Source organism: Pteropus alecto, unplaced genomic scaffold, assembly GCF_000325575.1.
Source record: "Pteropus alecto unplaced genomic scaffold, ASM32557v1 scaffold121, whole genome shotgun sequence".
In the NCBI taxonomy this organism is placed as follows: Eukaryota; Metazoa; Chordata; class Mammalia; order Chiroptera; family Pteropodidae; genus Pteropus; species Pteropus alecto.
Window position 1 is genome coordinate 1,537,254 of NW_006434369.1, and position 21,469 is coordinate 1,558,722.

General features: G+C 38.2%; 1 long non-coding RNA gene across 8 annotated transcripts in view; it reads right to left on the reverse strand.

Moving 5' to 3' along the window:
• Nucleotides 1–21,469, reverse strand: part of LOC102887488 — a 366,742-nt gene that overhangs the window by 273,182 nt on the left and 72,091 nt on the right. For 7 of the 8 annotated variants that reach the window (XR_003045540.1, XR_001516647.2, XR_001516646.2 and 4 more), the window contains exon 3: nucleotides 6,016–6,065. The exons of the other annotated variant lie outside the window; for it this stretch is intronic. This is a non-coding gene — a long non-coding RNA (uncharacterized LOC102887488). The remainder of the gene's footprint in view (nucleotides 1–6,015; nucleotides 6,066–21,469) is intronic. 8 annotated transcript variants of the gene reach the window in all.

Consider the following 21,469-nt stretch of genomic DNA (forward strand, 5'->3'; position numbering starts at 1 on the left):
GATAAGCCTATCTAGAGAAGGAGACACATATCCCAAACCTGATTGTCTTCTGCTTTGAGGATTTTACCCAGTTTAATTTTTCCAGATGTTTTGCAGTAATATTTCTTTTTAATGAATATTTCAAAACAGACCTTTACAATAAATCACATTTTTTAAAAAGTCTATCCCAATGGGTCTTTCCGAAGAAAGTGGGTCATATCTAGCCAGGTGTAGTCTAAAAGGGTTTTCATTGCTTTTTGTTTACCTGTCCCCATATGTTCTAGGGGACTCCTCATAACCCATATCCAAACATACTAACTCCAATTATACTGCATACAAAGCTTCCTTTGCTATGAATATTGAAGTCATTAAATCAGTATCAAAACCAACAACTGGGTATATTAAATAATCAGAAAGATATTTCTGTCATAGGGCAGCAACTCAAAAATATTGAGGAACTCAGATATTTGTACACCCATATTCTTAATAGCATTATTCACAGTCGCCAGAAAGGAGGAAGAAACGCATTCATCTCATTGACAGATGAGTAGGTAAACAAAATGGGGTATACTCATAGAATGGAATATTATTCTGTCTTAAAAAGGAAATTCTGACATGTACTACAAGGATGAACCTTGAGACCATGCTAAGCGAAATGAGTCAGTCAAAAAGACGAATACTGTATAATTCTACTTTTGAGATATCTAGAATAGTCAAATTCATAGAAACAAAAAGTAGAATGGTGATTGCCAGGGCCTGGGGGGAGGGTAGAATGGGAGTTAGGTTTTAATGGGTACAGAGTTTCAGTCTAAAAAGATGAAAAAGTTCTAGAGATGAATAGTGGTGAAGGTTTCACAATAACATGATGCACTTAATACTACTGAACTATATACTCAACATGATTTAAAATGGCAAATTTTATGTTGTATATATTTTACAATAAAAAATACAGAGTTCCTGCAACACATAGATAGAGGTGCAGGTAATTATCGATGAACTTGGAGTGAAGAAACAGTTCATCTCCATAATTCTGAGCAAGAGAGATCCTAAGGAACTATCAATACTGCTTTAATTCTTTTAAAGAGGGGGGACTCCCCTTGTTTTACCTAAAAGACCTCACTTCAGTATAAAAATAGAGTAAAATTTAATCCTCAAAAAAATTAAGAGAAAAATACTCAAACTCTATTCATATTCCAAGTCTCAATCACTTAACACTCAAGTTTTGTTTGGTAACTTTGATATCTTCGTCAGAGCAGCTATAGCAAGAATTACAGGAATCAAAGCTACAATCTCAAAATGGAACTTGAGCCATCCATAATCTTTACTGTCAAAGCAATTCCTAATAAATTTCAGTTAGGTTAATTCTATTAAGATCTAACATTGTTATCCTTTTTAAGTGAAAACATTTAATTACTTCAGAGGAACGAAGAGACAGTCTGGCTCTGCCACTTCAATATCCGTTTCTCAGGTTGTATGGACATGATATGAATATGGATAGGACCATTTGCTTCTGATATTTCATTTTTCTTTACCCTTCCCTGTAGCCTTACTGAAATTTTATAGTACTTTGCTACCAAAGTGCTTGCAAGGGGAGAGTAGCTCTTTGAAAGTAAGAAAGATCCATAGATTATTTTCTGTTACTATCGCATCCTTCATGACACCTTCAGTGACATAGGTTCGATCCTGAACGGCCAGAGCTGCTGCAGATCTGACCATCTATTTCTTTTGAAACATTAAATTAAAGCTAACCAGGCAAGCTGTTTTTGTCCCTAGAAAACAGTAGGAACATACAATGTAAATTCGATCTCAAGATTGAACAGGAATAGAAAATGAATGATTTCATATGCAGAAAAATGGACAGGACAGCTGAAAGTCCTGTACTGGTTTTGGTAAAGCAGATGCTTTTCTGTGGCAGGTTACGAACAGTTGATTTTATAACAAATAGAAGACAGAAGGTAGCGTAATATATAATTGTTAAAGTCCTTAAGTTGGGGAGTGCTAGAAACCAGGATGATCAAAATCAGCTCAAGGAAAGTCTCTAGCAGATCTTTAACTCAATTCATGCGTCTGCATGAAACATAATCTCTACTAGGTAGAGTCAACCTCGTGGCATTTGTATACTCATCTGATTTAGTACAATTTGGAAAGATAAACAAATGTTTCAATAAATCTGAATTATTTTTCTGATTCTTCAAAGGTAACGTATTTTTAATTTCATTCTGATTATAGGTTTTGCTGGAATTAAAAACAGGTGGCAGATGAATATTTGGTATTTCTGGCAGTGAGTTTGCATATCAATAGAAAACAGAAATTTTCTAATCATATAAATCATATTGTAATCACATGAAAAACAGCTCTTTCAATTTTTCTTAGTGAGAAATGATTTTTAAAAGCTCTAAGAATCAGAGATCCTCAAGGCCAACACCTCAATAACCTGCTATGTAGTGATGAGTCCACAAGATGGTTTAAAAAATACATAAATGTGTATTTTCTTAAAAGACACGTTAAACAGTCAACCATGACCAATCAGGTTTTAAACGGCTGCTGTCAATTAAGAATAAATTCTTGAATTGATTAAATTTTTTCCCATTTTGGAAAATGAAATTGGGTCTTTATTTCTGCCACATCTGCCAACAGTACGGAGAAGGGTATGAAATAAAATAAGCACTGGTGTCCAGCAAAGCTTACCTCCTCCCCATATTTTTTATTGGAAAAATAAAATTTGTTTTCTAGTAAGATATTTCATTTAAAAAAAAATCTGTTTCCACTCAAGGCTAGAGTTCTATTTATTTTTAAATGAGACCTATGAAACCTCCCAAGTGCGACTTAGATTTACATCTGGCTAATCCTCCAAATGTGAGGACCAAGTTCATGCTGTTTATTTCTAATGAGTTCTGTGATTTTTGGATAACACGTGTGAGAGATAGCAAATTAACTACTGCTAGTCAGCAGCAAGTAAGCAAAGGATGTCTTAGGAAGGAGAGTGAGCAAATCCTCCAAGTCCATTTCTAATCACACTTGCCAGAAACTTGGGGGGGAAGGTGATAAAACCTGCCAAGAAAAACCAGTGGTAGAACTTGTTTCCCTTTCCTTTTTCCATGGAATATTTCGACACTTAACCAGCAACTACAGCTCAATCTTTCCTCTCCATAACTTCGGAGCTGCAAAGAAGGCTCTGGTCCCATTGATAGTCTTAGAACAAATGAAAATGCCTCGCACTGCAAAACGTAACACCAATCTTTCTAAGTTCTCTTCCTGAAGCTGTATCCAATTACATAAAGAGAACTGCAGAGGTGAGATGGGAGGTCACTTGCAAGCTATAAAACACATATTCTCCCAAGACATCTGCAGGTGAGTAGACAAACAGTAGTCAAATCTCCTTACCTAGAACTGGCCAGAAATATTGTGCAACATGTCTGCACCCGCTGAAAACAAAGCGACAAACAGAAAAAGCTAGAGACAGCAGACTAACACTCCCCCATATCCCATCACTAATAGTTTAAGAAGGACAGTTCAAAAAGCACTTAGTCATGAGCAGGGTAAGACCCCTGAGATTGAACTGTTGACAAGATATTTTCAGCTTATTTCTCTACTGAATCTCTAACCAAACACAAGTCTTAACCAGTGGTTCTAAACAATGGCTGCAGTTAGAATCATCTGGAGAGCCTTTCGGCCATGTTAACGCTGACCCCCACCTCTTTCACCACCACCACCATCATCACCAACATCACCACCAAACATCCAACTCAACTGAAACCGGAATCTCTTGGGGTCAGACAAGGTGACCAGTCTTTTTTAAAAGCCACCCAGGTGATTCCACTTGCAGCCGGTAGTTGAGAACCATCCCTTTAGAAGTACAGGCATACCTTGTTTTATTGCACTTTACTGTGCTTTACAGGACTTTTTTTTTTTTTTCCAAATGAAAATCAAAAAGATTACAACCCGCTTTAGTGCTAGACTCATTTTATCGCGGTGGTCTGTAGCCGAACCCACAATATTCCCAAGGTATGCCTGCACGCTCTTTTAAAAAGAAGTTAATCTCTCTAACAACTAACTACATTAGACCTCCAATTTCATTCAGTCTATCCTGTCCCAAAAAGTCCTGGTCATGACCTCCACTTTGCCCAGCATACAAGTTTCCAAATGCGACAGCAGGCCGAGCTGGAAGCTCACCACAGGTAGAGATGGAACCAGGCTTGGGACAGGCCCTAGAAGGCAAAGAAAGGCTTGACTCTCTCTTGGGAATTATAAAGCAGAAACTCCCATTATTTTTCATTCATGTTTTTCTCTATTCCTTCTGACACCAAATGTGTGGGGTTTTTTTTCACACCGAGCAATCCTCTAGTTTTCAACAGACCCTGAGTGGATGTCCTACAATTTAATTCAATTCTGACACTCACTGACCCTAGTGAGCACAGTCCTCACTGGTTAAGGGCTCAGTCCCACAACACTGCTCCCCACTTCAGATGCCAACTGCAAGTCCAGGTTGTAACCTGTACCTCTGACCAACTATCTATAAATCAGGGGTTCCTACAACCCCTTCCTCTGGTTCCACAATTTACTAGAACAGCTCTCAGAACTCAAGAAAACAGTTTACTTACCAGATTACTGGTTTATTATAAAGGATAGAACTGAGGAACAGCCAGACGAGATGCCTAAGACAAGGTATGTGGAGCGTTCATGCTCTCTCCAGGCACACCAGCCTCCCAGTTCAACCAGGAAGTTCTCCAAACCCCTTCTTATAGGATTTTTACAGCAGCTTCATTAAGTAGGTATAATTGATTAAATGATTGGCCACTGGTGATTAACTCAACCTCCAGCCCCTCTCCTCTCCCAGGACATCCAGGGATGAGGCTGAAAGTGTCAATCCTCTAATCACAGGATGTTTCTCATAGCAACCAGACCCCTTATTTAGGAGCTTCCAAAACCTCAATTTATTAACATAAACTCAAGCGTCTTTGAAAGGGGCTTGTTTTGAATAACAAAAGATGGTCCTTTCACCGTTATCACTCCAAAGCTGTTTCTGGTGCTAGGGACAATAAACAAATATTAGAACAAAGATACTCCTTTTGCTCTTAGGAAATCGTGAGAGTTTTAGGAACTCTGGTCAGGACCCAGAGACAAATACCAAAATACGTCTTAGTATATCACAGTGATCCAGGTATAAGTATTTTGAGTGTCTCAGGATAAGCTACTGTGTTAAACACAAAGACAAGTGTACAACAGGGTGTGTAGAGAGCATAAAATTTTGATTTTCTTTAGATTAGTAGTTCCTTAACTCTACTATGCATTGGAACCACCTGGAGGGCTTGTTAAACCACCCTACGGAGTCTCTGATTCAGCCCATCTGGAGTAGGGCCATTTGCATTTCTAACAAGTTTCCAGATGATGCTGATGATGTTGCTCTCAGGGCCACACCTTGAGAACCAGTGCTCTAGACTAAACTTCTGGCACCTGAATGTTTTAAATACCAAACAGATTTGTTTTTATTTTTTCCCCAGTTTTATTGAGATGTAATTAACATATAGCAGTGTATAAGTTTAAAGTGTACCATATAACGATTCGACTTACTTATACTGTGAAATGACTATGACAGTAAGTTAACATCCATAATCTTATACAGGTCAAAAAAAAGAGAGAAACCATATAGAAGTATTAGCTATAGCCATGTTGTACATTACATCCCTAAGACATTTGTTTTTACAGTTATCCGTCTCTACAATGGGAGTATTGAATATTGACTGGATATTTGACTTGAAGGAATTATTAACTATTATTTTAGGTGTAAAAATAGTATTTACGTTTCAAAAAACAAAGTTATCTTTCAGATAGACAATGAAATAATACTTGAAACGCAACAGGCATGGTTGACATCTTCCATGAACCCAACCTCCCACTAAAGAGGCAAGAAGAACCAGAGGAACAATAACCATTAGGATCTTTGGGGCAGCCCAGGAAAGAGCAAGCACCATGCTGTAGCCACAAAGGGAAGCAGCTCGATCCTTATCTGGAAATCGTCCCCATCCAGAGTCTTACCTGAACTGAACATGCTGGGTGTTAAATGCTTCTGTAGTCTCCTGAGAGTACTAGGAGAGAAAGGGAAACTGAGTCAAAAGTTGTAAGAGTAAACTGAAGAACACAGTAGAGTAAGGTTTCAGTACACATCTCTACCTCAAAGGTTCCTACTGGAAATTTTGGAAAGTTGATTATTTATTAAACTATGCCTTTAAGAATGGCCTTGGATTGACTACTATAGAGCAGGGGTCCCCAACTCCCGGGTTGCACGCTGGAACCCATCTGTGGTCTGTTAGGAACCGGGACGCACAGCAGGAGGTAAGCGGTGGGCAAGCAAGCGCTAGCATCACCGCCTCAGCTCCACCTCAGATCATCAGGCATTAGATTCTCATAGGAGCACCGGTCCCTTGGAGACCACTTCTCTAGAGCCAAACAGGGGACTCACTACAGAATGCTAAGCCCTCTCCCTGCCCAGAGAAAGCTGGAAGTAACTCACAAGGCACCAGCTCTGCTATTCTTATTCTAAGGCACTGCAAGCACGACACTCATTCTCTTTCTGGGTCTAGGTGTCATTATCTGGGAAATGAAGTGGTTTAGATGTTCTTCATAGTGACTTTCAAAGCTAACAGTACATTACTACACATGAAAATACTAGCCCTGGGATGTAATCAGAATGAAAGAAAGGGAACTAACATAAATATATATGCTAGACCCTATTTTCTGTAACTTATTTCATTTAACCTCTAAAACGGTTTTGTAAGAGTAGTCTCTACAGCAACAGAGGGCTACTGACTGTGGCTGTGAGTGAGCAGTAACTTGCCCAAGGTCATAGAACTAGAACTAGCAGTAGCAGAGCCACAGAGCAAAACCAGGAGCTGACTGAACTCCAAGGGAGAAGTTCTTCCCCCTATACCATGGGCAATTTACTGAGTGTCATGCTGCTACTGCTAGGGTCATATCAAAGCCACGGTGAACTTCAACTCCAGGACTTAACAAAGACGGGTGAATTATATCAAGCGTTAAGTTTGTTTTCTGCGCCCAGACTTAGCTTTTTAAAAATTCTGATATTTTGTGAGAATGTATTTGATTATAAAATAATTGCCCGACAGAATACCCAGCAAAATTACCTTATAACATTTCTAATTTTTTATTCAAAAAAATCTGTATTTTCCTTTCTCGAATATTTATTTTTAAAAAAGCAGCTTATTACAACAGACTATGTATAGATACAACAAGGAAGAAACCTGGAGATCTTGCTCTCCCTTAAGATCTTTCCATACACTCCAAATATTTATTTTCTAAGCACCTGGTTCCAAAAGCAAAGTTTTTGGCAAGTCTTCAAAAATTCAACTATTTCACATAGTGGCGATTTTTTTAAGAAGAAATAATTTTGTAGGGATTAGCAACATACTGCATTCCCGTTATAGGCCAAGACAGTGAGGCAGCATCAGTGGATGAACACACTGCATAAAGCAACTGTCTGGCTCACAGGGGCTCAAGGTCATTTTTCTTATAGGGATTCGCATAATTTGCTACGTACATTCGTCCTGTGAATCAGGTGGCAAGACAACCTATTAGATAGATCAGTGGTCTGATCCAGGGCACAGCTGCTCTGCTCCTCCAGGCTTAAAATAATTCAGCACTATCAACCTCGCCCATTAAGTACAATTAATTTTATGAAATGGAGAAAATAAGCATGGGTAAATAAAATGGCTGACACACACTACGCACAGCAGAAAACACCAACTGTGCACCCGGCAGCAGCTGACCTCAAGGTGCTAATGAGGGAGTTCTGTAAAGACTGCATTAAAAAGTACCCTGCATTTAGCCAGCCCTAACTGAAATCCAAACTTTTCTCGCACACCACAGCAGGAGGGCCTTACTAATTGGAAAGTGCAGAACACATGGCCTGAAACATGTTTCGGCAGCACATACCTCCAGAGCATTCTGAACCTCTCTCTCTCTGTCTCTCTTTCTGTCTCTCTCTCTGTCTCTCTCTCTCTCTCTCTCTCTCTCTCTCTCTCTCTCTCTCTCTCTCTCTCTCTCTCTCTCTCTCTCTCTCTCTCTCTCTCTCTCTCTCTCTCTCTCTCTCTCTCTCTCTCTCTCTCTCTCTCTCTCTCTCTCTCTCTCTCTTACACACACACAGTTTTTAGCTCTTAAAAAATCTAAATGTCCACAATAATAAAAGTGGTTTTAAGAATTAAAGTACGTTTGTGCGATGGTTAAAAAAAACAACACAGGTGGAGAGAGTTTCTATAACACAAATTTCCCCATAAGTCTGACGGTAATGACCAGAGACAGAAACAACAAAAGCTGCCTGGTGAAAAGGGGCCCTCTAACAACATTAGCTTATAGTTCGAAAGGAAGATGGTTGCTCTGAATTTCCCTTTATACATAGCAACTTCAAAAACTCCCTATTTTCTTAGTACATCTTTATGTAGGGAAGCCTGTGTGCCTTTGAAGCCTCAACACAAAACAAACAAGAGTCTTCACAAGTCCTGTTTGGCCACCCAGGGAGAATCAAATAGTATTTTTTTTTTCTCCAGTAGGCCACCCCAGGATACCACAAATAAAAAGGAAAATGAGGAATTCATCCTGTAACCAGGATGTATTTTTCTGGTTAGTAATTACACCATTTTAATCTAAATATTATGGTATATTTTTTCACTAGCAAAACCAAAGGAGCACTAATTATTTGTTTTTTTAAGCAAAAGCATTGAAATAGCAGAAAACAGGTTAAAATCAAGGAAACATCAGAGAGGGGGGAGATTAAGAAATGTTCTCCTCAAAGTCCCCAAAACTGAGGAGATTTCTAAAGTGCTGTGTCCGGAATGGCAGGGGGCGGTGGAGCCAGCGCTGGGAGCTCCTTACCATAAAAGCCCAGAAGAAACTCTCAAAGGCTCTCACAGCAGGGGGCTTTGGGGAGGGGTTTCCTCAGCATCACACTGAATTGCTGAGTTACATGAAAGTATTTTAGAATCACAAGAAGGTATTACAGTCATAAACATCCTGAAATGTACTCCTCTAATCATGGCCCATCCCCTGCACAAAATCTCCATTTGGGCCAAATAAAAACCAGATCCTGGGGGGAAAGAAAAAAAAAAAAAAACAGATCCTATAGCCAGACACTGAGAGCCTCTCCTATCAAACCCAAGCTGCCTTTTGTAAATAATATTTTTAATTTTTCAATTATAGTTGGCATGCCATATTTTATTAGTTTTAGATATACAACATAGTCATTAGACATCTATATAACTCATCAAGCGATCACCCCGATAAATCTAGCACCCCTCTGACACCATACAGTTATTACAATATTATTGTCTATATTCCTTATGCTATACTTTATATCCCCATGACTATTTTGTAACTACCAATTTGTACTTCTTAATCCTTCACCCTTTTTTATTGATCGCCCCCAACCCCTTCCCATCTGGTAACTCTCAAAATGTTTTCTGTATGTATGACTTTGTTTCTGGTTTTTTTTTGTTTTTGTTTTGTTTATTTTGTTCTTTAGATTCCATATGTAAGTGAAATCATATGGCATTTGTCTTTCTCTATCTAACTTACTCTACTCAGCACAATACCCTCTAGGTCCATCATGAAATATCTTTTCCTATCCCTTTATTTTTTGTCTGTGTGTGTCTTTTAATCTGAAGTGAGTCTCTTGGAGGCAGCTTATGTAAGGGTCTTGTTGAGGCCGGGTTTCTACTATTACCATCGCGACACAGTGTTCTAGCCCCCCTGACGTCCCTGCTGTTCCTCAGGAATGCAGGCTCTTCTACCTGGTCTCTCCAGTGAGGAGGATGGTCTTTTATTCACCTGAGATGTCCTGTGTCCTCATTTCTTCACTGACTCAACGTTGAAGAGAGAAGGATGAAATAAGGTTAATAGGACCTATGTTTGTATTCTTTCCAATGTCTTGTACATAACCAAACTGTAAGACTCTCAGGATTCTAGAATTAAAAGGACCTTTTAAATAATCTAGACAAAACCCATTCTTCTATAGATAAGAAAACTGAGTCCAAATGAGATGAATAACCATCTGATGAAGAATAGAACCTCTTCCTACATGACAAACATGAACGGGTAGATGGATGGGCAGATGAACAAATGGACATAGCGACAGACCAACCAGCAATCAGCTACAGCACCCAAGATACTGTCAGGATTCAAACCCTGACCCACCATATAACGACCAGCTCACCACTCAAGCTTTCTTCATCTACTAAAAATTTTTCAATGCCATTTCTTTAAAATTCATTATAAAATCCGGATCAATAAAATTCATCATTCAAAGGGATTTGAAACAGTATTTATCTTCAACAACAGGATCTCTTAATTAAAGAATAATTGTATTCAAAACTTTTCAGATAAACAGCAGTTCGCCTTTACCTTGTGTAGCTGATTCATGCCATAACTTTTACGGAAAGCCAATACGATGTGCCAATCACATGCCTGTCCCCACAGGAAGCTCATAGACCATCCCTGTGAAGAGCTCCAGCTCAATGTCACTTCTTGCTCTTCTCCTCCATTCTGCCACCTCCATCTGTCCCCACATTTATTCAGTAAAGTGCTGTACCAGCATGATAAACCTCATCACAGACATAATGAGAAAACTGTGGAAAGGCAGATTGCAAAGCACCTGGCAAGCACTTAAGGTTCTGGATGTAGGAGCCCATTTCCCTTCACTCTATAAGATTCATAAAGTGTCGCAATGCTCTCAGATGGCAGGAAGTCCTGAACTAAGACTTGGAACATATGAAGAACTTCTCAGAATGCCTCCCTACAGAACCACATGACTGACAGGAAGCAGCCTTGGGAAGCATTCTGTAGTGTTGCTGCACCACATTCAAAACTGCCCATACCTCTTAGAACTTTGAAACTGACTGGAAATGTGACATGGCTAACACACCAAGTAAAAAACTTATGGCTGGGGTTATTGGGAGGTGAGATAAGATGTGGAAAGCAAGTTCACAGCAGCTGAAGAAGACAACACACAAAACGAATTGCCATAACATCGTGCTAATTACTGTCCTTTCCCTGGCCAGGTTCCAGGATACTCTAGATCATTTTAGGTAATTCAAGGAGGCCTTCCGTGTTGTACGGGATCCATCCGAGATGACTACTGATGATGGTTCAAATGTCACGTCCTCAGAAATTGTGCCTGACATCTCACCTAAAACTGGGCTTCTGGCAACATCTCTATCTCCACACTCTGCTTTATTTCTTTATAGCAATTATTATTACCTAATATTAAATTTTATTTATTATCGTATGATTGCCAGTCTTCCCTACCAAAACCTAAGCTTTTTAAGGGCAATGACTCTGTTTTCTTCATTTCTATATTCCCAGTACCTAGAACTGTACGTGACACAAAATAGATGATGAAAAATATCAATTAAATGAATAATCGATATCTACTTCCCAGAGAGAAACCTCCTGATGTAGAATAAGTCACTAACAACAATGGCTTCTCTTCCCCAAAACAGTACTGGGTAAAAAGTAACACCCAATGTGATCCTGGCTTCTCTCTACTAATACATGAGGTAAGTCAGGAATAAAGCTGGAGATGAAAGAGGTGCTTCTCATAACAATACTGAGACAGCAGGTGTGCGATGAGAGTGTCCTGGGCAAGCTAGAGTGAAAAATTGCTTTAACCCGGAAGCAAAACCAGATTTGAGGAGGGACACCACTGCCTAGGGTCACTGGACCACCGCAGATGCAAAGAGCACAACCTGTTACTGGGAACAAATGGGCTGGAACTGAAGGATGCCATGCCACCTATGGCAGTGAGGAACCTGCGACGGGTGACATTTTCTACCTGTGCCTACAAGGGCCCCACTGCCATCCGATGTAGGACAAAGTTAAAATTGCCCTAAGAAAGACTACACTGGGGACAGAGACAAAAACCAATTTGGAGGCCTTCATCCTAGGAGAAAATGTGCTTGTCGATCACTACACAGAGTAAAAAGTCTTCACTGAACAGAGCTCTATGAGGCAAATGAAAAGAACGTTTTTAAAATGAGAATATGTACCTAAAATCACAGTAATTTTTGCACGCAAAGTTTTTTTTAAGTATAATAAAGTATATACTTTGAATATCTTTTCTTCCTTCTATTATAAATCATCTTTTCTACAAAAACCAGAATTAGGTTAACCATTAACTTAGTAACATACAGGCTTTTCAATTCTAAATTACTTTAACTTTTCACAAGCACATTTACGCAGAATAGAACTTCAGTTCAGTTGCAATATACTAAGAGAAGTTTGTCTTCATTTTTCTTGCTAATTCAAAAATAACTCAACAATATGACAATTGCATGCTGGATTCTATTCTCCATCTTTTCCCAAATTGAGAATTTTTCTCAACAAAGTTGCTTTAAATGAATACATTTCAAATAATCATAATAAACTGCAGTACTTCTAAAGTTTATATTCATCTTATGCACAGGCTGGTCTATTTAGATGTTTTTCCAATATATGTGTAAGAAAATACAATCTGCACATTAGAAAATGTCATCTTTGGTGTACAGAGGCAAGCTTCAACTTCCCCACAGAGGAAAATGCTGATGTGAAATACCTCCACCTTCCCCGAAATGGCGTCTGGATATGGGAAGAAAAAAAGAGTGAGATCTTGACAGCTTAGAAGAGAAGCAGGCACTAAATAGGTAGCTGAAGAAGAAAAGAAAGGGAGAGAAGGTGAAAAGGAAGTAGCAGGGACTGAAAGAAAGATTAAGCAGGGTAGGCAGACAGCAAAGCCAAGATGGAATTCAGCCACAAAGGACCTTTTGCCCTCTAATCACAGTGAATATCTCAGAAACCTTCAAACCAGAAACCAGTTTCCTAGCAGAGGGCGAGGATACTCCTGGAAGATAATTTGAGCCATTTTTTTCTTTTTCTTAAAGAACAGCAGTAGCATCTGCCAAAATATGTTCTTGACCTGCCCATCTATCTTTTTTCTCCCCCTCTATGAGCTCTCCTATCTATCATGGTAAACAAACCCCTTGGCCCCTCACTCTATTCCCGGTTTCAACCATCATAAACAACAACAAAGGCATTTATAAGGGCTTGTTAACCTGTGGCCCCATGCTAGGCATTATACAAATAGAAGTTAACAGGCTCATTTGGTCTTTGAGGAACTTACAAAGAGATTACTGTTTGGTTTTATAAATTTTACCACCAGAAAAACTCCAGGTACATGTCCTATTAACAGCAGGTCTGTGGCTCTGGGTACAAAGGGCAGCACATTTTATAAGCCCCTATAAATCGAAGTGAGTCCTCTCTCACTCAAGCACTGTCTGCCAGTGCAAGCACGAAACAGATTTCTAAACCATGAAACCAAGTCTTCGGAGGGAGAATGCCCTCCTTTCTTCTTTTTCCAATGCATTAGAGTTGCTTTTGCAATCCTGAAAAATTATGGTCTTGTTCAGGACACAGCCAACAAGAGCTCAATAAATATCTGAACCATGTCTTACTGACACACATTAAGTAATTATATCCCAGGATAATTATGCCAGACACATCACTTCAACCAGGGAAATGTTCAGGTGCAAAAAATATTAAATGGAAAACTGAAAGGGGCCCTACGATTTCTGCTTTTCAAGGGCAGAGGAAGTCGTCCTTTCAGTAACAGCACATGTTAAAAGTTCATTTTTCTTCAACACATTTCTATTCTCATGTTTTAAAATACCGTAAGCTCTGAATTATCTTAGTCCAGAAAATAATTTTCTGGGATTTTCTTGTAGGGAAGTTCAAATGATAGAAGAACATTTGATATTTTCAGTTTTCCTGAAGATCAGAAGGACTTTTAGAATAATGCATTTTTTCCCCTCAACAAAGGGCATCTGCAAAGCTTAGTCTGCTGAAAAGAATCATTCTGACAGTCTTAATGTATTCTTTTCAGGAAAGCCCTGTTCAGAGAATTCCACAGAAAGAAACATCAGGACTCCAGGACAGCACCAATCTAAATCATTACAGCTTCTTGGAAACAAATGCAGACAATGTATTTTCAATATATTCTAGATATTAGATGAGGGGGGAATAGCAGTGATAATCTTGAATATTACATATTTTTTACTTTCTCTTGACGGACCAATGCTAAAACAAATATTTGAAAGATTTGCCAGTCTTTCAAAGAATATCTCACAGGAAAGGCACTTTCAGACTCCTGCTGGAAGATAAAAATATCTCTAAGGTAGGAAATATAAAATTGCATCATCATTGTAACTGACAACAATAACCACAATAACCAAATAATTATGGTATGACATTAATATACCAAGGCACCTTTCACCCAGTACTCAGAACGTTTTATAAACATTCTCTCTTGCCAAGCTGATACAACTTGGAAATTAGAATACAAAGAATTTTAATGACTTGTCTCAGGTCACTGGTCAGCAGCAGTAGTAGACCAAAATGCAAATACTTTATTGTGGTCTACTGATCTAAAAAAGCAACCACATAACTTTCAATTAAAAATTTGGAGAATCCTATTTCAGAGCCATTTTCAAGGAAATCCATATTAGTCCTTCCATTAAATTCTGATTTGGCTGTTTTTCTATTTCCATTGTCCCCACCACAGCACAGGTAAGGTGTAGGAAAACGAGAAAGTTCCTAAATGGTCTCCCTGCCTGGAACCAATCCTTCTTCTTCTCCCTCTCCCTCACTTTCTCTTCCTCTCCCTCTCCCTCCCTCTCTCATCAATCTATCTTTGTCTCTGTCTGTCTCTGTCTCTCTATCTCTATCCTTCAACCCTCCAGCACAGAATAAAAAGCAAAGCTTTATCAAACACTATTTTTATCATATCGTGCTCATTAACAGGAAACAAGATGGTTCCCCATTGCCTATCAGAATATTTAAAGTTCTCTATCATCTATCTCATGCTTTTGTCATTCCTCAGTACACACCTGACATGAGGACATCTCCAGTTCTCCTCATCAGTCCCCTCACGTGTTGTCCATGCTGTAGTTATCTCTGCCTAGAAAGCCATAATATTTCTCCTTGCCTGGGTTTCCTAAATACATACCCAGAAATCAAGACACCAGAGTTGAAAAGAACCTTGGAGCCCACTAGGTCCAAATCTGCATGCTTTCAACACAGCCAGCATTACAGACACCCAACACAGCCAGCATTACAGACACCCTCAGAAATGAGGACGTCATTGTTCTGAAAAACAGCACTCGGTCAGGCATTTTAATTGTGAGAAAACTCTCATTTGAGCTGAATTCTTGTATGGTCACTGGTCCATCCACCCAACAGGCCCATTTCTACACCCTAGATTGATCTGTAGCAAATCAACTTGTTCTGTAACAGAATGGTCTTTGCAATGTTTGAAAACCTCTATTATGTTTGTCCTTAATCTTCTCATTTCCAATCTCATTTGCTGCCACTCTTTAACTAACTATTCTCATGCGACCTGGTTTTGAGACTCTTTGCCATCCTAAAGACCCTCTAATTCGGCGATGTTTAACCAGTATTTATGTCATGTGCAAAGAGAAAATGATCAAATCTGTACAGCGTACTCAGAAAATTAGACAAGGGTTTTGGTCAGCACTGATGAGCTTGGAGACTCTTGGCTCAGGCCCCTGGCCCAGGGTTGTGGGGATGGAAGGGAAGTTCTATGTTAATTTTATTGGTTACGCACTCTTAAAATCTGGCCCCAAAATCTAATGCAGTCTGCACAGACCATCTCAAGTCCAACTTACTTCATCAAACTGTCCCCCAATAAATAAAGCCAACAGTCACTTTTTCTTCTTCTTAATTACTAAGTTCCATAATATCTGCTTGAGCTGAATCTGACATTTGATATCATGACATTTGACTCTATCTACTTTAAGATTTTCCTAAATGAACATCTTATTTCATATGTGTCAGATTCACTTTCCTAGAATGACCACAATTTCATTAGGAGCTATGTATCCTTGTCATTATCATTATGCCTACAAATACACAGTACTGATCTGGGCACACAGTAGGGCCTCCCAAAAATATTTGCAAAACTGATTACGCAGCTTCTGGATAGGAAAGCCATGGCTTAGAAGCTATGGTCTGCTTCAAAAGATATAAACCTCACCTGCAGAGGAAGTTTATCGTTCTCCCTGTTTATTCAGGCAGAATCTAAACAATGACACAGACTTTCAGACTGGAAAACTTAGTACAAATAAATGCTTCTAGATAGGTCCAGATTGGGAAGGAGGGCCATGGAATTCCTTCCCCTATCTGGGTTATTAGGCCCAGACACTCGTCACTCAAGTTATAAACACTAGTAAATGACGTTGTATAGTTTTATTTAAAGCTATGTTTGCTTTCAGATTAGATTTTAACATTTAATAAATTTCCCACCAGAATATGGTAGGAGTGGAGAGTATTTTGATTCAAGTATGAAACTCAAGCTGTGCTAGTTAAAACTGGCTCTAGCTATAATTCAGCCACACAGTGAGGTCAAGACTCTTGGATTCCCCTAATCCTCTTCCTCCAGGGCTAATATGCCTGGGAATTCAGTGAATTTACATATTCTTCCTTGACCACAAAGCCAAATCACAAGGTCCGAGCCAAAGGCTTGTCACACTCCTCTGGGTTCAAACTGACTTATCTCTATACCACTGGGCTCAAGATTCACCTTGGTGAAAGCAAACTTTACAGTAACAATCCTGCCACAGAAGGAGGCAGGGCCTTCCTTTCCTGAACATGAGAACTTCCTCTTTTTTTCCTCCCCTCCCACCTCTCTTGGTGCAAGTCTGTGAATGTGAAACTCCGATGGATTAATGAGAAGTCGGCACTGGTCCCTCTGGACTTGATCCATCTTTAAGTGAGCTATGAGAACCTGGACAGTTTACAGATTCTGGAAGAATGAAATATGAGGAGAGAAAAGGAAGTTTGACACATACAGAGAAACTGATCTCTGGGGTTGGGAGAAACTAAGAGAAAGGAAATATTAAGACAGGATGCATAATACAAACTTAATTGGCTGATCATACACCACTGAGGAATAAAGACTGGCTTCTCCATAAAAGTTTGAAAAGTTGAGCAGTTAATATGAACTTGTAATTTCATGCAAAAAAATCCTGTGGCTAAAGGCAGATGAAGGACTTTAGTGCTGCCCTTGAACCTTGAATTGATCTTTGCATTTCCTCTGCCTGTCCTATTTATGCAATGCAGACCAAGTCTTTCTTACCTTTATGAATACCAAACAGGAAAAAAAAAAAAAAAAGGGGATAATTCTGGGATGACCAAGGATAAGGGCAGAGCGGGCCTGGGGCAAATTTTTAAAGCATATCTTCAGGGGAAAATTAAATGCCAACTCTGGTTTTATCTCTGAAAACAGAACTTCTATACAAATCTATTCTGTTCACTAGAAGCTAACACTATTCTGAAGTGCCAACAATTTACAAATTTGGCCAATACTGAACAATCTATTAATTTTAATTCTATAGTAGTACCTCTTAAAGTCTGAAGGGTGGATGGTGCAGAGACAGGAAAAAAAAAAATGTTTAGTCTATTTTAATATAAACAGCAAACAACTGGTAAAGAAAACCAAAATCTCCATTCTAGTCTACATTAATACCCATTTATTAAATATCAGCAAATAACCTAATGTGAAAGAAATAAAAATAAAGTCAGATTAACAGCTAATTCACTCAAAAAATTAACATTGAGTGAACCACTGATTTCTTAAAAAGATCAGAATTTACTAAATAAAGACAATAAATGGAAGATTGCCTTCTCGTAGGCAAGGAACGTGAAAAAAAAATCAAAATTATATTACTGCTTAAATCTCCCACAGGACCATGACCAAAGGAAATGAGAATCTAAAAAGGTCATAAAAATTTCATGATTCACACTACTTATGCTGTATTTCTTTCAAATTAACTGATTCTGTAATCAGTTGCATCACCACTGTGAAGTGAATATGGCTCAGAAAGATAAATGGACATTGTGTGAACTGAACCAAAATTGTTTGGTGAAAGTTCTTTTGAGAGAATGGGCAGGTAGTACAAGTGCTATAAGATAATATTAAGAGAAATGCTTTCAATCAGGCTACCTGAGAAACCACTGTCCATACAGGGTTTTTCAAATGCATGTAATTCTCAAATTTTCTCTACTCTACCATTTCTAAGATTAGCTCCATCTTCTCACCTTTCCGCAACCTATTTTTGCTGAATATTGTCTATGGACATGGTTTATAATTTTTCATTTTTTTCTGGAGACTTCCTACTTCACAAGAATATCTTGGTGATATCGTTTTACATTTAGAAATAAACCAATCTTTTCTAAATTACTTAGCTATAAATCTGTGGAAATATCTCGGTTTGGGAAAGCACTTTATAGATTTCTCAAGTTCCTCTACTTAAAAGAAATTACATTTTTATCTCCTCACTGACCCGTTTTAATTTTTTAAGGCATGGGAGTCATGCTGTATAAGGTTGCATTGTGCTGTCCAATTATGTTAAACAAAATAAGGCCAAGTGGCCTTCAGACAAAAGTATCAGACTTCACTCGAGTTTAAAAAAGAACCCTCTCCCACTAAAATAATTCAGAAGGTAAGATTAATTCTGTATATCTCTGGAAGGCTTTATTTCTCAAAGTACAAAAGTGAATAAGGTAAACTAAATAGATGATATACACCATATTTCCCTTTCGGCAATGTTTGCATTCGATTTCCCAATAAATCCATTTTGTTAAAACACTTATTCATTTCAACTGTGGGGCCAAAAAATAAAGATGTGATATAATGCTCCTTATTGCAATAAAAAACAGTCTTCAAACTACTTTTACATAATGATGTTTACATGGATTTGAATACATGAATTTGAAATTTTTGACCCACGTAGGTAAAACAGAATAAATTAGTATCACTGGAGTCAGGCAGACCAAATTATCAAGATGTTCAGAGTGGTCAAAGAAGCAAGGATTAACTATTCTCTGAAAACAGGAACACCTCTTATACCAAACTTTCTAGAAGGGTGACTCCGGTTCTACTCAAAATAAAACAGAAAAATATGTCTTGAATGGCAGACGCCCTGGTGTGCAGGCTTCCTCAGATCTTCAGGACACCCAAACATATATACTAAGCCTGAAAAGCTAGCGCGGGAGGTGGACCCTCTGTGAATATGAAGAGCAGTTAGGGAACTAAAATGACTGACTATGACTGAGTATGCACAGAGGTGAAAGGCGATTAAAGAATCTAAAGCAGACTCCGCCTTACAAAGAATGGAGACCAGCCCAAGCTGCAGAAGACTTTACAGCAGCCCATATAATGCTTTCTCTTGTTTGTGGACCTATAAAGGCTATGCATGTTGTCCTTTTCGGGTGCTTTTTGCTTCACATTTTCTATTTGAAAAATGTCACATGCCATATCTAATTCGCACACACAAGACTCCTTAGGGCTTGTGGAACTCTTTAAATAAATAAAATATTAAATGCCTCCTCTAATTCTAATTTCGCTAGGAGAACTGATAAGTTTTGCTGCATTTTTTTAAAGGAAATTCCTTGAATAAATTATGATACATTCGCGTCATTCCATTAAATACTGCATTGCCATTCATAAGAATGAAGAAAATCTGAATGTTTTGGCTTGGAAAGATGATCATAGATTATGGACATATGGGGAAAAAGGGAAGTGGCACAAGAAGAGGTCTAGCCACCCAGGGTGCCTTATCTGCTAACAGGTGTAAAACATTTAAAAGGTGATTGAATGAATGAATGAATCAGTGAATGAATACTGTTTTAAATAGCTGCATTGTAAACTGAGTAACTGGTCCCTGTGTGAACAATCTAAAGTTTTGGATTTGGTCAGTAGTGGAAAAAAAACAGTATTACTGCAAACTGCACTGCAAGCTTTCACAAACAAGTTTAACCTGCTTTACAGGTATAAGTCCATTTCTTTACAATTGGCAAAAAGATTCTTCTCCATTTTTGACTCATTCTACTGATTAAAATGACATAAGTAGAAGAGCTGGGGTTTTCCCCGCCCCTTTCCGGCCCCTCTACACTATAATTCTTGGGCAACTTTCCCATACAAACTAATTTTCAAAACTCAAGAGAAGAATTTATTCAGTCCAGCACATTCCAGAAAGAAACACGAATTTAGTCAAGCTTCTTTCTAAGGATTTAAAATAGTCCTGGTCCCCCAGCCCAAAGAAACTCAAAAATCACAGTTTTATTTATGTCATTTCAATTGCAGGCCCTAAAGCAATCCTGAGAAGAAAAAGAAAATAAATAACCTCTAAGCAGGTTGCTCTGAGTTGGGGTGAGGAGGGAAGCAGACAACCCATATTTCTCTTGTCATCAATCAAAACTTGCAGCATGCCTAACAAGATAAATTGTCATGAAAATAACAAAAGTGTTTCCCTTCAGTAAAGGTGGTTGGCTAAGAACAAATAAAATATTTACAGGGTCTTAAAAAGGCATATTATTCCTAGTTTTGCTTTCTTAGTAGGCAACAATTTTGAGACATTTATTCTTTCATTATTGGAATAATAACCACCCGTCTGAACATCTAACACACAATCCTTTGCCAATATTTAGTGAATTTATTATGCTGGATCATTTTACACTAGAGTTATGCTAACATAATTGATCATTTCTTCTTTATCTCACCCTATCCTTCATTAAAGTAAATAAAAATTTACTTAGAAAAACTCTTAGTTCTAATATTTACCTCTCTTCTAAGAGTTATGTATTTTCTTTTAAAACAAGCCCTTTCTTATACTAAACTGCATTCTGCCAGAATTCAGTTTTAGTGCTATCTCACTTTTAGCTCTTCTGAATCCTACTCATCTTTCACAGACCAGCTTAAATCATACCTTATTCCCTAACAATACTGCCTCACTCCTAGCACTCTTTTAGAGGAATTCCCATTTCATTGTTGTTATCTATTACTGTGGTACTTAATGACAAACTCTTTTTTCCATAACTTTAATGCTTCAAATATCCAAGGACTGTCTTTCCATTTAACTGTAGGTTCCATAGTTCCTCTAAGGAGCAATCATGACATACTCTTTTCCTTTCTTTTGTTATCGCATACCAGGCATTCAGCCAACACTTCTTGAATGAACGAGTGAATGAAAAAAATGAATGATCACACACTATGCCTTTTGAAAATAAGCTTTGGAATTAACCACCCATGTGTTAAGGTGATTTTCCCACAGATGTTCCAAAGCCCCCTTAAATTATCCAGCTAATTAAAAGGAGCAATGACTAGAATGTTAAAATAACAATAAACACAAAAGATTATTATATGTTGCATCTTAATATAGTACATTTTGAAATATGACAATCAAATATAATGCAGTAGTTCTATGTTGTATGGTAAGCTTTCAGTTTTGTATTTTTAGAGTTCTGTAGTTGAAGATAATATAACTTAATGCAATATGTATTTAACTGTTTATAAAAAAATTACACATGTCCTTAAAGTATCGTAAGTCCCGAACAGGGACTTTTGGCCCAAACAGATGAGGAGCTGCTTTGATTT